Source organism: Nipponia nippon, unplaced genomic scaffold (genome assembly GCF_047370975.1).
Source record: "Nipponia nippon isolate SJK-2023a ecotype South Korea unplaced genomic scaffold, ASM4737097v1 scaffold_13, whole genome shotgun sequence".
Taxonomy (NCBI): domain Eukaryota; kingdom Metazoa; phylum Chordata; class Aves; order Pelecaniformes; family Threskiornithidae; genus Nipponia; species Nipponia nippon.
The window spans coordinates 1,089,592-1,104,925 of NW_028262324.1; the positions used below are offsets into that span (position 1 = coordinate 1,089,592).

The 15,334-nt window shown below is 63.5% G+C and overlaps 1 protein-coding gene across 7 annotated transcripts in view; it reads right to left on the reverse strand.

Moving 5' to 3' along the window:
• Positions 1 to 15,079, reverse strand: part of DLGAP4 (DLG associated protein 4) — a 157,773-nt gene extending 142,694 nt beyond the window's left edge. For 2 of the 7 annotated variants that reach the window (XM_087749538.1, XM_087749537.1), the window contains exon 1: positions 15,012 to 15,078. The gene's annotated coding sequence lies outside the window, so the exon portion shown is untranslated. Of the gene's footprint in view, positions 1 to 15,011 lie in introns of all 7 variants that reach the window. The other 5 variants (XM_087749539.1, XM_087749540.1, XM_087749536.1 and 2 more) reach the window with 4 other exon arrangements.
• Between the last annotated feature and the right edge of the window lie 255 nt (positions 15,080 to 15,334).

Genomic DNA, 15,334 nt, shown 5'->3' on the forward strand with positions numbered 1-15,334 from the left:
CCAGCAGCAAGGAGTTGCCATCCGTAACGCGGCAAGGGCTGCGTGACCCTCTCCCAGCATGCTACCGCTCCTCGGTCCCCTCAGTCTGCCCAAAGCGCCGACCCCGCCTGCCACCGCTGTTAACAAACCCAGAGCTTCCCGTGAGCCGGTCTGCCGGCTGCCCTTCCCCGGGCTCAGCCCCACTCCACCCCACGACCACTGCTCTTGCTCATGCGGGGCAGCTGCTGTGACCCCCGCCTCCATCCCCAGCCTCCGCCTCGCTCCCTCCAGCGTGCCCTGGTCTGTCCAAGGGCCACGCTGAGATGCTGACGCTTGGGATAGGCTGTGGCCATCACAGCAAACTCCTGCTTCACACGCTGCTCTTGATGGCCACCAGTCCAGCCCCTCGCCATGCTGGCCTCCTCCCCCGCCCATCCAACCTGCATCCGCTCCTGCCTGCTCTGCTCTCCGCCTTGCCCTCTGTGCGCCTCCTGCCCTCATTCCCTCTTCCTTCGCATCTTATTTTTCAGCTTGTTGGCTTTTTTCCCCCCTTCTGCTCCCAGGTCTCATTTTATCCTCAGCCCTGAAAATGCAAATGCTCACCAGCACACCTAAGACCAGACCCACGCTGGGATGGGTTTGCCCTGGGGAGCTTCCCCGACCCCAGCCCATCCCAACTCCAGCGTGACCGTGCCCAGCCGGCTCGCCAGCGGCGCAAAGGGCTCCGGCTCCCACCAGCTACGCCACCCTGCCACCTCCACCGCCGTGGAGACAAGCAGGAGCTGACTTGCGAGCCAGCCTGCTGCTGGGGCTGCCATGCTGATTATTGTACACTTGGTATCACAAAGAGAAATGAAAATGCCAAAAATCTGGAGAAGGAAGAGGAAGGTGCATTGGACCAAAGAGACAGGGGAGCCCAGCTCTTGCAGAGACCGAGAGGACCCTGCAGAAAGCCCTTCTGCCTTATCCCTGCCTGGACGCCTTGCCGGCCAGGGCAGCTCCGCTCCGTGCTGCCATCCCCTGTGTCCTGCCCAGGCTCCAGGGCTAGACGCTAAGATCTTCCTATTCAAAAGGATTACAAATTACTGTCTGATCCACTAATTAGGAAGGGAAGATGAGTGTGCTTCTGACAGTGATGTTTAGCAGCCATTTAGAAATTGCTCTGAAGGCAGCAAGGCGCTGTGAGCACACCGCAGCGTGCAGCCGCATCTGCTCCACGCCAGCAAGCCCAGGACCACCCCGCTGGTCCCGCTGCCAGCAGCTCCCTCTCGCCCTCGGAGGCTCTGCCCGATGCCATCCCCAGCTCGCACAGCTCCTGCAGCGAGTCTTGCCCTTCTGCAGAGCTTGTCTGGCTCTCAAGGATGTCCCCAGGCCATTTGGCTCCTAGCCTCGCTGCCATTACTTCATATTTATTTAACAAAATTAAAACCTGCTTAGTGGGGCCAACTGAAGGCAGGGGAGACAAATCAGATCTTCGTGCCGCTGCCAGAGAAGGGCAGCCTGGCGCCGGGCTGGAGGCCACCTGGGCTGCCTCAGGGGGACGCGGACCCTCCTGCCTGCCCGCCCATGGGCAAGGCCTGCCAGGGGACCGGGCACCGGCGGGCAGCAGCACAGCAGGCGCCCCGCTGCTCACGCCACTGCCTGGGGTTCTTCCTTGTCCTCTTCCCTGCGTGGCCACTGGTGGCAGGGAGCTGGCTCTGCCCGGGGAAGGACTGCAAGAGGAAAGCCCTGACCGGCACCTCTGTGCTGCGATGGGACTCCCCGAGAGCCACGGGCGATGCGGTCCTTGTGCAGACAGACAGGCATGGCCGTACCCCCGAGAGCACCACCCCAGCCCCACGGCCACGGCAGGGCATGATGGAAGCAGCCCTGTGCCTCTGTGTCCTGGGTGATGCCCATGCCAAGTGTGTGGAGGCTGCTCTGAACACCTCCTACAGACGGTGCCCGGAGACACGGCAGGGCTCCCCGCCAAGCAGGGGCAGCAGGGCTGGCCTCAGCCCCTTCGCAACCCTCGCTGCCTCCAGCAGGGCCCCTGTTTCCCATGCGGCTCCTTACAGGACTGGGCTCCTCCCTCCTGGGTGAGAAACTGGCTCCAGATCAAACAGGAGATCAGGCGGGTCTAGGACCATCTCAGGAACTGCTCTACAACTTTGGCCTTCCCGAAAGTCATCCTAGTGCTGACCCCCGTTCCCCAGCATCACACTCCTTCTAAAGCCCAGCCCACCGATGGCCACAAACCCAAGGCGCTCAGCTGCCTCCAGAAGGGCCCCATGCTGCGAGCAAAGACTTTCCATAGGAGAGAGAGAGAGAGCAAAGAGCCAGAGCTTGAAAGCACGAGCCACATCCTCAGGGCACGAGGGCAGAGATAGCCCTGCCCTCCCGGTATGACCCTGCTGGGACTCGATGTCTGCAAGACCCACCCTGGACGGTCTCCCACCCTGTGTGGCCCCGGGTGCTCCCCACCGACCCTCGGCGCTCAGCAAGCCTCTGGCACAACCCTGATCCGGCATCACCCAACACAGAAACGCAAACGCGATGCGAAGGCAGAGGGAGGACACGGGAAGCCTCGGCGATGGGTACAGGCACCCACGGAGGAGCAGCTTCATCGCCAAGATGAGCCCGGCCAGCTTAAGATATTAGATTGAGTTACAGTGGTATTAATGAATGCTTTCAATTTTAATTAAGTTAATCTACCTATAAAAGCTCTTTATGCCCATAAACATATGATCTGAGAGACAACAGGACTTTCAGCCATGCTTTTACGACAACCGAGCGTGTTTTCTGCAGACACCTATCTAACAGCGATGCCAGCACAACAGCTGGGAGAAAAGCACCCACTGTCCAAACCGCAGCTCCCCGCACCGTGCCAGTTAAACGTGGAGCAACCTCTCGCTCGAGCTCCACGGACTTCTAGGGGAGGCAAGATTTCATGTTCCCATTATGATGAAAGTTACAGAAACTGTGAGTTTCAGTGGAAAAATATACCTCGTCTTATCTCTACCAGGGAGAAGATGGCGCACGCAGAACGAAGGGCGCAGGGAAACGGCGACGAGCCCCAGCCCAGCAGAGCACCCAGGCCCGCCGGCGCCTCCCCGTCCCCGTCCTGAGCGGAGACGCCAGCCTGCTGGCCGGGCTCTTGCAGAAGGAGTTGCGCTGGAGCCAGTCTCCAACTTCCAGCAGGCCCTCGTCTGCTTTGTCAGCAGAGGTTCATTTTCCTAATGGAAAACTCCTCCAGTTGCTCCTGGAGCAGGGCGCACGCAGCCTGGGCTCGATTCACTGGCTCCTTCCCAGGCTTGGCCTTTTCCATCACTGGGGAAAACAGGAGAGTCAGAGCCTGCTTCAGACCCGGGACGACCTCCTCAAATCCACACATTTGGACTTTCTCCTCCCTCGTCCTTGTGAATCCTGTGAAATTCCCCTTTCTGAGCAACGCCAGCTGAGGTCCGGGTGCCAGAGGACACCCGGGCTCCCTGGGGAGCAGTGCCTTGCCCAGGCTGGTCCTCCTTGCCTGGAGGAGAGGACAAACGGAGCCACCCTACGCAAAAACATCAAGCTGACCAGAAAGTCACATCTGCAGAGAGAGGAAAGGGCAGGAATGGCACTGGAAATTAAAACGTGTCAAGGAAAACGACAGTCTTTTCGCCCCAGGCGAGGCAGGCTGGGTCTCTGAGGACTTTCTGTGCTGGGCACGTGCCCATGAGGGATGCTCCCAGAGCAAACTCCGCAGGGAGCACCCCCAGATCCACCCCAGCCCTGGATGGGAGCTTGGCAGAGGGACCCTGATGGAGCTGGTGGGTCCTTGGTCTGAGCCATCCCTGCGGAGGAACTGGAAGTGGAGGAGTGGAGATGCCAGACACATTCCTGGCTGCTGACAGGGGCAAAAATGGCTGGATTTGATGGCTTTGATGTCAGAACCACAAAGCAGGAGTTCCCCAATAGCTACGGCTCATCTGCTTTGGCAGGAGCAGTCCAGGAGGGTCAACTGATCAACAGGGGGATGTGCAGAAGGGTCTGGGGCAGAAATCAATAGCTGGCTGCTTAGTGTCTAGGTTGTGGTCATTAATCAATCAACAGGAGACCACCACAGGGCGTTCAGAGGAGAGCCGGGGCACTGAGCAGAAGTGAAGTAGGCCAAGCCAGAGCAGGCCCTGGCTGTTCTTCTCCCCCGAAATGGCACACTACCAGCGGCAGCAGGGAGCTGCGTGTCAGCAGGAGGACGAGGGAGATGCGCGCTGCCTGCTGCGCTTCTGGAGCTACCCCAGGATGCTTTCGTGGACGTTTTGAGGGACAAGGCTCTCCAGGGGCAGCGCAGATGCAGTTTGGGACGTCCACTAGTGAGGTTCAGAGCCTGACTCGGAGGGACCCCTCCACCCCCCGTCTGCCTGCGGCGCTTTGGCCCGCAGAGGCCAGCCTGGTGTCCCGCAGCTTGTCTTGCTGTGGCAGGCACTGCATTTGGTCACTTCTTCCCACAGGTGTGCAGAGCCACAGGTGCTGACCCGTGCCCAGCTCCTGCCAGCACCACCTCCCTGACCCCTCTCTTGTAGGTCAGCAGGGTCCACCAAAGCCACCAAACCCCACGGCAGAGGAGAGGAGACGTGGTCGTCCAGCAAGGAGACCAAGCAGTGCTCCTTGGAGTAGCACAGGCAAGGAGAGAGCAAACTAGTCGGGGCTCACCGCCTAGAAGTGGCTCACCTTCGCTGGGACAAGCGGTGCCACCAAAGTAGGGCTGCCGGGCTCCCCGGGGCCACGGCGGCACAGACACTTTCTCGGCGCGCTGCACAGAACAGGGCGTATCATCTAATTATATCGGCTCTGTCCCACAAAGAGGAGCTGGGAGATGGGGTGCCCTATTTACACAGCCCTCCTCCGGTCCTCGGCAGCCGCAGCACTGGTGCCAGCCCACCCCTTCCTGCGATAGCCCCGCGTCCTTCAGCCTCATCGGCTGCAGGAGGGGAGGAGCAGCTCCCCACTGCCCACACCTCCACAGCCCGAGAGGTTTGCCTGGCACAACCGCTCCCTGGCTGGATGTTTCCTTCTGGCGGGGCGAGAAGACGGTTGCACGGGTCTGGGTCAGTGCCTGATGGACCAGCAGCCCCTCTCCATCCACCCTCCAGCCCCTGGACTGGCTAATACTGGGCTGCCCTGAGGGCTGTGAGTGATCTCGCGCTGCCACCGAGGTCTGAGCGTCAGACCAGGCACTCTGGGGGAAGGAGCCCACCCTGGGCAGCCCCGCAGTGCAGTCCCGCAAGGCTGCTAGAGCTCATGGCCTGGGCGGACGCGTCCTCACTGCACCACCTTGCGCACGCACCCATGCCAGGAGCCGTCAAGGGCTCTGCAGCAAAGGGCCTCCAGCTAGCTCCAAACGGCAGCGCGAACACCCCAAGACCAACAGTGTCCTCACACCTCCGCGCCCCGCCGGGCCAGCCCTCCCCCTGCCTGGCACTTGCTTTCCTTCTCAGCTCAGACCCTGCTCCAGCATGTCCCAGCACTTGCAGGGTGGGTTGTAGTGAACCCATCCTGCAGGGCTGCAGTAGCCCCGTGCTAAGAGCCTTCGGGGGCGGCTGAAGCCCTCAGGAAGTCATTGCCATCTCAGGCAGCACAGGATTGACAGCACCAGGGCTATGCCATGAGCATGGGCAGGGCAGGCAAACACCTCCCTGCCCACGATGGGAGAACTGGAACGAACACACCAATGCCAGGGTTATTCTCCCGCTTAGAGAGTGCCAGGCAAGGGGACTGGGCAGGAGCCAAGGGCACTCGGAGCTGGGGCCGTAGCGGTGCACACAGAGGAGGGGGTGCCAAGGGGTTGGTGGATCCCATCCAAAGTCCTCTGGGTTCACCTGCCAGAAACTTCACTGTGCTCTGGATGTCCCGGGCACAAGCCTCCCTCTCCTCATATGGGACCTCTGGATGGTCCAGACAGTCAGCAACCTGCCCAAGTGGTGCTAGAGACTCGGCCTCTCCATGCATGTTTGGAGATGCCCCTTTGACCCTCCCCGGAGCTGGCCTCGGGGGACACCCTCACCCCCTGCACACACCACCCCAGCCAGGGCTCCGGGAGCCGCTTCTGTTGGGCTACTGGCAGCAGGCGCGACGCCCAGCGCAGCCCCCAGCCGGCTCCGGTGGGGCTGGCAGGAGAGGGCTCCCTCCCAGCCTTGCCCCAGGGCAGCCCAAGGGCTGGGGCATGGCAGGGGTTGCCTGGCCCCTGCCACCAGCCCGGGGGAGGGGCTGCGGGCCACGAGCAGATCAGGAAGCGCCGCTCCTCACCTGACGTTATTTTGGTTGCTAGGTGATTAAATCATCCATCTGCTTATGACAGCACGGGAGAGCAGTGAGTCAGTCCCCTTCGTACGAGACAACAAAGGGTTTTTCAACTCCAGCCCACCTCCAGCCTGTCCCCAGGTCCATCCGTGCCCGCAGGACGCTCGGACGGCAGAGCCCACCGCCGCGCAGGGGGAGCAGGGCTCCTGCCCGCCACCGCAGCCTGGCACCCTGGAGCAGAGCAGCTGCCGAGGCAGGCAGGCTGCCGCGGGCATCCGCCAACGTGCTTCTGGTGAACAGGACCTCCATGGCATCCTGGGGAGCACAGCTGGGCAGCCGCGTCCTCACCGCACCACCTCGCAGGAGGGTTTTGCTTTATTGCATCTAGAGCGACTTGGAGGGATCAGATGAGCCCCACCAGAAGCAACGGGCGGTTTGCTGCTAGCCCCCTGGGCCAGCCCGGCCCCCCGCCGCGGCCACCCGAGCACCTTCCCCCTTCTGCAGGCTCGGCCGCGGCCGCCGCAGGGACGTCGCTAACACTGCACACGCGGAGCGGCTGCAACCACGCGCTTTGCGAGCAGAGCCCAGGGAAAGCCAGCAGGCTGCTCGGGGAGAGGAAGGCAGAAAGGCAACAGTTTGGGAGAAAATAACATTTTCATAAAGTGTTTGAAGTCTTTCGGAGGAGGAAAGTGGGAAGGAAGAGAAAGAAGAGCCTCTGTGCGTGTGTGTGTGCATATGTGAGAGTGCGACAACAGGAGCCTCCCTCCCCGCCGAGAAGAAACTATCTCAGTTTCTCGGGTTTTACAGAGTGTTGAGACACTGGGAAATTAAAGCAATGCCCACAAAACGTGTTCTCAAAGTCCAGTTTTCACTAGTAAGGCTCTGAACCACGCACAGCTGCTGCACAGGCCCTCTGCTGCCAACCGGCACGTGCTGAGCTGCGGACCAGCTGCTGGGTGAGGTGCTGGAGGCTGCCCGGGACCCGCATCCCCCGCCCACACACAGCCCACCAGAGCCAAAGCCCACCAGAGCCAAAGCCCACCAGAGCCAGTGGAAATCTCCTGTGAGATGCACGGGCCTTGGCAGGAGCTTCAGTGGCCACGTGGATCTTCGCCGCAGGGACGGAGCTGGGAGGCCACCCCGGGGGCTGCACACCCCCTGCCCACCAGAGCCCCGAAGGAGAAGCCCTGCAGCAGGGGAAGGAGCACCATGCACAGCAGAAACGGGGCAAAACCATAGCAGAGCAGCTGGGAGCTGCCCCAAACTGACTTCTCCACCTCCTGCTGCTGCAGGGGAGCAAGTGCAAAGCGCTGACTGTGGGTCACGTCCCTCCGGCCCCAGGGTGCTCAGCCAGCACCGAGGCAACCATAGCAGCGTCCCAAACCCAGCGCCCCAAACCCCAGGAGCTGGGCTGGTGGCCTCCCCACTGCGCACCACAGTCCTCCCAGGTCCCCCGGCAGCTGTCACGACTTCTTAGTGCAAAGAGACTCATTAATGAAGTGGAAAAGGAGGAGGAGGAGCAAGCTGAATGGTCTGTCCTAGGGGACAGTACAGCAAGGAGGAGGAGGAGGAGAGCACTCAGCGCCGATCTCGGGATACGCAGCCACCAGAGGGGGAGGAACAACTGTCCAGAAAATAACTGGGGGTGGAAAGGACCAGGGGTCCAGCTGGCTGGGCAGCCTGCCCGGGGGGGCTGCCAGCGACGGTGGAAGCCAAAGAGGCGTGGGCAGGAGGAGAGCAGGGCAGGGACGCTGCCTCCAGAGCCGCACAGCCGCCGTCAGCGCCCCATCCACAGCAACCTCCACCAAAAGGTAGCTCGCTGAGCTAGCAGGAGGCAAAGGGAGGCCCGCAGAGGCATGGGCAGGCGGGCTGGGTCCTGGGAGATACCCATGGCATCACAGGAGAAGCCTCCTCAAGGCTGCCTGCTCCATCTGCCCTCCCCGCCCTGGACCTCGGGTCTCTCCATCCTGCGAGTACCATTGCTTGGCCAGCTCCCGGCGCGGTGCTGAGCCTGCAGCTCACCAGCAGCAGCACTGGCGGAGGGAGGAGGACAGTCTGGGCTGTGTGGGAAGGACATTTTTCTTTAGCACGTCGGTTCCCAGTTTCCAAGCTGTCTCTGCAAGGGCCTGGCTGCCGCGCTTGTGGGCAGCACTGCAGGGTGCTAGGGGGAACGGGCGCTGGGCTCCTCCTGGCCACTGGCCCCCAGCCCCTGGCTGGCTCAACCCGGGCAGAGGGCATGGAGGCCCCAGGAGCGGGTCCGTCTGCACCACATGTGGGCAGTACCGGGGGCTGCCAGGGAGCAATGGGGGGGGAAGGCTTCCCTCCCCAGCTCACAGCTCCAAGCAGAGGAGCAGAGACAGCAGGGTGGCCAGGGCAGGGGCTGCACGGCCAGCAGCTCCACGGCAGCTGCTCCTCCAGCTCCAAAGCTCCGCGTCGTTCCTTGGGTCCCCAGCAGCCACTGCTTCCAAACCTAGGGAGCCCTGGTCTGCAGCAGCCTCCCATCCCCACGTCACACGGGGGCTTGGCTCCCCATGGCTCACAGCCCATGACCTTGGCCTCCACTGCTCCTGTGCCGGGCAGCGGGAGGGCTGCTCTCCTCTGCTCACCCCCTTCAGGGCTCAAATCCCACCGGCAGACCCATCTGACCCGCCGGGGCCAGGACCCCGCCGGGGTCAGGACCGGGGCCAGGACCCACGCCTGGCCAGCCCCAGAAAATGACTGAGGAGCTCATCGGGAGCTTGGGTGCCCCATCCTGCCCAGCCCTGCTGCCCGCAGCCCATCGCGGAGGGCACGCACACCTTCGGCGAGCATCACCCTCTCGCGCTCAGCCCGGGGAGAGGCCACCGGCCATCGTGCTGCGGTGGGCCTGTCCATCCCTGCACCTCCAGCCTCCAGGCGGTTTTCCCACCTCAGAGACTTTTACCCACAGCAAGCGGGGACTGGACAGGGAATCATACCAGTGTTTGTGAGCTGACAGGCTGAGAAATGCTTTGCATTTCAGCCAGCTGAAACGCTTCCTTGAGGCATTGCTAAAAGGATTCACTGGACTTCGACCTCTTCCCAAACCAGCAGCAGTGTCTAGCTGAGACAAAAGGAGGGTGGGTTATTTAGAAAATGCCAAACTGACCCTTTCTGATCATTTGGAAAATTGCATTACTGTTCAGAACACAAAAATTGCTGGAAAAGGCACCTTGTCCCTCAATGTCTGCTCGGTCCCAACACCAGCCCTGCGTCCCGGCTGCCTCGGCAGATCTGCCCCAGGAGCAGGGTCCCCAGGGTCCTGGCGGCTCCCGCCAGGCTCGGTGCCCCCGGGGGTCTCCTCAGGAGCCGGCAGGAGGCACCACCGTCCCTGCAGCTCAGGGCCAGCCGAGCACGGGTGCAAGGCAGCCGGTCCCAGCGGGCACGGGCGATGAACGCCTGGCTGAGGTGCCCATCTCAAGGACTTGCCCAGGTCCATGAACCAGCCGAGCTGCCAGACCAGCCATCCCCTCACACCTCTGCCATGGGAAGGATTAATCGGACGAGGGAAGCGGCGAGGGAGCGTCAACTTCATTCCCGCAGCAAAGAAACTGTGCCATTAAAATCCTCTCTCCTATGACACACACTGAGCCTATTTCAGTAATAGTTTGGCAGGGGAATAACATTACTGAGCCTATAAATATCTCGTGGGGCGCTGCTCTGTTGATGGAGCAGGACGTGGCCCTTGCCCACCCCGGTGCGGCCCCGGCAGCCTCCTGGGGAAGGCACGGCTGTCACCATCACCAGAGCTGGCAGCTGCCTGGCCCTGCCCCAAGGGTGAAGGACAGAAGGACACGTTACGGCAGGGCTGCGCCAGGGCAGCCCCAGAGGTGAGCGAGGGGCTGGGAGAGAGCCATGGTCGATGGGAACGGGGCAAGAGCTGTGCAAGCCCTGGAGACACCAGAGGGGACGGAGCTGAGCCGGGGAGGACGGAGGTAAGAAGATGGTGGAAGGCGTTAGCACCCAGAGGATGTTTCCAAAGCAAACCGCGAGGCTCTCTGCGCCTGCGGCCGAGGACTTCGGTTGACTCAAACCCGCCTGACACACAGTCAGCCCGCCCCTGTCCTCCTCACGGGGCACCCCAGGCCAGAGCGGCGTCTTACACCAGAGGAGGCGGCAACTGAGGCTCCTCAGGGCACAAGCTGATGCCCTGAAACATCCCGGGGACGCTCACCGCATGCTCTTCCCAGCCTACACGGCACGGAGGGGAGCTGCTCCCTGCAAAGCCCCGGCCATCAGCTGGGCCATCCCGGGCACTGAACGCAAGAAATCAATGACCACCTCCAGTGCCAGCTCCTCTACCAAGGCCCTGAGACAACGTGGATGAAGAAAATACCGTCACATCTGAGGGGATGGCAAACAGAGGGGAAGAGGTGGGGAGAGGGTTGTGGCACGCCAGCCATGCCGGCCAGCCACCATCGCCGCGCTGGACAGCGAGGGGACGGCTGGAGCTGCGGTGCTGTCACACATTTGTCATCTTGCAAGGGAAATCGCGTGGGTGGCCCCTCTCCTGCCAAGACACATTGAGACAAATGGCTGAGGGATTTGGATATTAAACACTTGATGGACTTTGATGACACTCGTCACGGGTCTCATGCTGCTCCTCCTGAGCACAGAGTTAAGCCAGTGCTGAGTAGTTTCAATGCTCCTGCCTTGTACGTATTCTACACGCACACGGAGCTGCCACCTGCCTTCCCTGCTCCCAGGACAGACCTCTGCCCACCTGCAAGCGTCAGTGCCATCTTCAAAGCTCCCGGGTCCCTCCCGCAGAGAGAGCTCCTCCAAGCCCTCACCAACTGGTCTATGGGCAGCGCGGGAGGTAAAAGGGGACACCAAACCCAACGGCAGTCGCTGGGGGCCTCGATGTGAGAGTCGCCCAAGGGACGTGCAGAAGGGCCCACGCTCCCCGGGGAACGCAGGAGCCAGACCCAGGGGACACCTAAACCACCCTGCAGCCGGCGGAGGGCAGGTTTGGGGCTGCTTGTCACAGCCCCCCCATCCCCAGAGGCACAAAACCACCGAGATCACCACGACAGCTCTGGAAGTTGCATGGCGCTTCCTCCAAGCAGCTGGAAAGCTTTGCGAAGAGCTGCAGTGAGCCAGGCCTCGTTCAGGGAAAGCTCTCAGGAAAGGACACTTTCCGTCCGAACCCACCAGCCAGCCATTCGAGCTGGGAAAGGCTGGCATCCGCGAGAGCCTGCCTGAGCAAAACCAGAGCTGGCACGTTAGGGTCCAGCCCCACGGGAACTTGCCTGGTGCGATGTCTTCGCAAGCAAGAAGGGGCTCAGGACGCCCTTGCTCTCGCACACGCAAAACCGTAACACGAGGTCGCGCAAGGAGCCCGCTGGAAACACTGCTAACAGTTGCAGGGTTCTTGCGGCCGAAGACGCTACCGCAGAGGAACCCAGCCGAGCTCCCAAACAAGGCACGCGAGCAGATACAAGTGTGAAATAGAGGTATCTTCTGCAGAGCACTGCCATTTTTATGCCATAGACAGCAGGACATACCAAGTCCAAGCTGCAAGAGGTCGGCGCAAATCTCGGGGAGCGCGGGTCCAACAAGGCTTTGCTGTCAGGTAGCCAGCTTTTGGCAAGACGCAGCGCCTCAAACAACGGCTCGTGCCGAGGGCTTCTCTCACATCCCCAAGCAGAGGAGCTGAATCTTCACTTCCATTTATTCTGCATAAACCAAAAAACACCGCCCCCAAAATGAAGAATAACCAAGCAGACTCCCTGCTCAAAACAACTCCCTCCGATCATCCCAGCTATGGCCTGGGGTCCGCCTGCAACCCCCCTGCTTTCAGCAAGTACGGACAGAGCCCCCCTCAGATGCAGCCTCCTCGCGGGAAGGGTGGGAGATGTCTCAGCCTGAGCCGGGCAACTCCGCACACCTCCCCGTGCCCCAGGAGGCCAAAAGGCTGCCCAGGGCCGCGGAGCCGCAGCAAGGGGCTGCCCGCTGCCTCCGGCCCCCGGCGCGGCTGGCCAGAGCGCTCGGCCAGCTGCGGCTTCAGCCCCGGGTGCCACGGATCCGGGCTGGAAAATGGCGAGAAGAAAAACCATGCCGAGCTCCGAGCTCAAAATCAGCACCTTGAACCCTGTCCAAAAGCAAATCGGAAGTCGGCGCAGCTTCTGGCAACCAGGTGCTGCCTCGCCTGTGCCTGACGCCGCCGAGCACAAGCTGACGGCTTCAGCCTGAGCCACGGGCGGCAAACCCAGGGATGCAGGCGGCTGCCGCGGCACGAGGGTCCTCCCGGGGCCACTTTCTCGCAGGCTGCTCCTCTCCTCTGTGGATGGCGAAGGGATGATGTGGGCACCGAGGAAAGCAAGCCGCCATCTGGATCCAGGACTATTCATCTCTGACGACGGCAGCAGCAGCTCAGTGCCCGGGAGAAGCCCGATTGTGGACAGATTAGAGGGGATGCAGAGCGTTCATTTCTATCCACGCTGCGCTGCTGTTACCCAGGCTGAAGATAAAGCCTCGTTTTTCATGCAAAGATGCACAATGGTTAACGTGAGAAAAGCTTGCCTGGGAGGCACGCAGGTAGCAAACCAATTTCAAAACGGGTCTCCAATTACTACTGATGTTTATTCAATTTACTTTTTTTTCTGGCTTGCCAGATGTTTATGCTCCAAAGGCGAAATTCAGCTCAGCGCCGTTGGACTGGCGCGAGGGTGCACAAAGGTGCAAAAGTCGGCTGCTGCAGAGTGGCACGTTTCCCTCGAGCTGCTCTATTCCTTCCCCACTTGCAGCCGTGCTTCCAACTGTACCGGTACGTCATGTACACCCAGGAGCGAGGGAGCCAAGCTGCTGCGGAGAGCAGAACTGGGCTCGCACACACCAGCTGCCGAGCCCAGATTTGGAACAGCCCCATTTTCCTGCTGGCCTAAGCAGCAGCCCCACGTCTCGGGAGCAGGAGCGGCAGCCCCGACCAGGCGACAGCTTCCTGCAGGAAGCCTCTGGGCTGGCTCTGCCTTGTGCTTCCTCAGAGGAGAAGCAGTCGGAGGTGGATTCGCGAGGCTCTGAGAGTCCATTTTGCAGGAAGCGCTCCGAGATGCCCAGGTCCTGTCAGCTGCCAGCCCCCACGCATCGGCACGGCCGCGTTGGCTCACGGTGTGGCGGGCACCGGCCCGATGCCAGGACAGTGGCACGGTGTCGGGAAGGTCACCGAGGTTCAGATCCTCCAAGGCACGTTGGTGCCAAACTCCATTGAAATGATGGCAACAAGGCTCTAAATCCTGCTCCTGCCTGGGCCTCATCCTGGACCGGGGCTTCCTAACTGCGTCACGGCAAAGGCCCGTAGAGAGTTTGTTCTGTGGCCCCTCTCTCCTGGAGGGGGATAGCAGGCGGGGGGACGCTTGTCCACCCCTCCAAAAGCCTGACACGAGCGCAATGACCCGACCGCTGCCTCAGGGCTGATCCACGCCATTGCTACAGCCGGAGGGGCATGCAGGGAGCCTGCCTGCCGGCCGCATCCACGAGGGAACAGAGGGCACTGCCCTGCCAGGCGCTGCTGCTCGCCGCCAGCCGGCTCCGCTGCCCCGCAGCCCCTCTGGCTCCGTGGGATCTGGTGCGAACAGGAGCACCCTTACATGGGCAAAACCCGGCGGGCAGCGGGGGCGAGGTTCAGGCTGGCCACCCTGCCTCGGCGGGGCAGCTCTGCCAGCGGGCGCTGCCTGCCCACACGGCACAGCGACGCTCGTCCCCGTCCCGGGGAAAGGCGAGGGGGACATTCGGGGTCCGAGGCAAGGGTGCGGAGGGCTGAGCTCTGCCGTCCCCCTCCTCGGGATGCACACAGCCAGGCGCAGGCCGGGGCCACGCTCCAGCTTGGTGAGCTGGGGCCAGAGAGCCGGGGGCGGGCTGGGGAGCTGGCAGCCCCTCTCCCTCCGGGGTGCCCGGAGCCTGCCGCTCCCACCGGCCGCTGTCCCCTGCCCACGCAGGGCGCAGGCAGCCCCGGCACACGGGCGCTCGCAGACCCCACGCACCTCCCCGCTCTCCCCACGCGCCCCTGCCCCCTGCATCACGCCCGCGGGTTCCCTGGCACGGCCCCCCGCCCCCCGCCCCCCAGCGCGCACACCCGCATCACCTACCGAGACACACGCGTGCCCGCGCCACGCACCCGCGGAGCGGCGCGCCGAGGCTGCGGGCCGCGCACCCGCACGCCGGGCTGGGCCGGGCTGGGCTGAGCCGGGCTGGGCCGAGCCGGGCTTGGCTGGGCTGGGCCGGGCTGGCCGCGGCGGGCGGGCGGGGACAGGCTCAGCTCCGCGCCCCCCGCACCCAGCGCCCGGCCGGGGCCGGCTCCGCAGCGGCTCCCGCACACGCGTGCAGCGCAAGGTGGCTCCCGCGGAGGCAGCGGCGGGGCCGGGCGCTGCGGGGGCTCCGGCCCCGGCCCCAGCCTGCGCAGCCGTGGAGCCCCGACACCCCGCACCGCGGCGCACAAACACCCGTGGGGTGCGATGGGCCACGCCCCCGGTGGGTGCGGGATCACACACGCACACACACATACACACACACAGCGCCCGACGGCTCCGCGGCCGCTTAACTCCTTGGTGCCCGGCCCCAGCGCCATCCAGCCCAGCCCAGCCCCGCACCGTCCAGCGCGGCCCCAGCCCCACGCCCCGCACCGTCCAGCCCGGCCCCGCACCCTCCCGGGCGGCGTCTCCCGCCCCGCTCCCGGTCCCCCCCGGCCCCGCAGCCCGCCCCGTCGGGGCTCCCGGCCGCCGGCCCCGCCGCAGCCCCCGCAGCCGCCCGCTCACCTCGGTCGGCGGCGGCAGCAGGCGGCGCCCGGCCCGGAGCGGCCCCGCGGCGGGGCAGCGCCCGCTCCTCGCAGCGCCCCGGCGGCGGCGGCGGGGGGCCCGGCTCGGCTCGGCCCGGCCCCGGCCCCTGGCCGGCCGCCGCTGCCCCCCTGCCCGCGGCGCGGTCCGGCCGCCTCGCCCCTATGCGGAGGCTCCAGCAGCACCGAGGCGATGCCCATTCATTCGGCTTGTCCCCCGCAGCCCTCCCCTTCCGCGCCGCGCTCCCAGCCTCCGGGATGGAGGTGGCTGTGATGCTGCAGCGGTACCCAGAGCCCCCGGAGAGC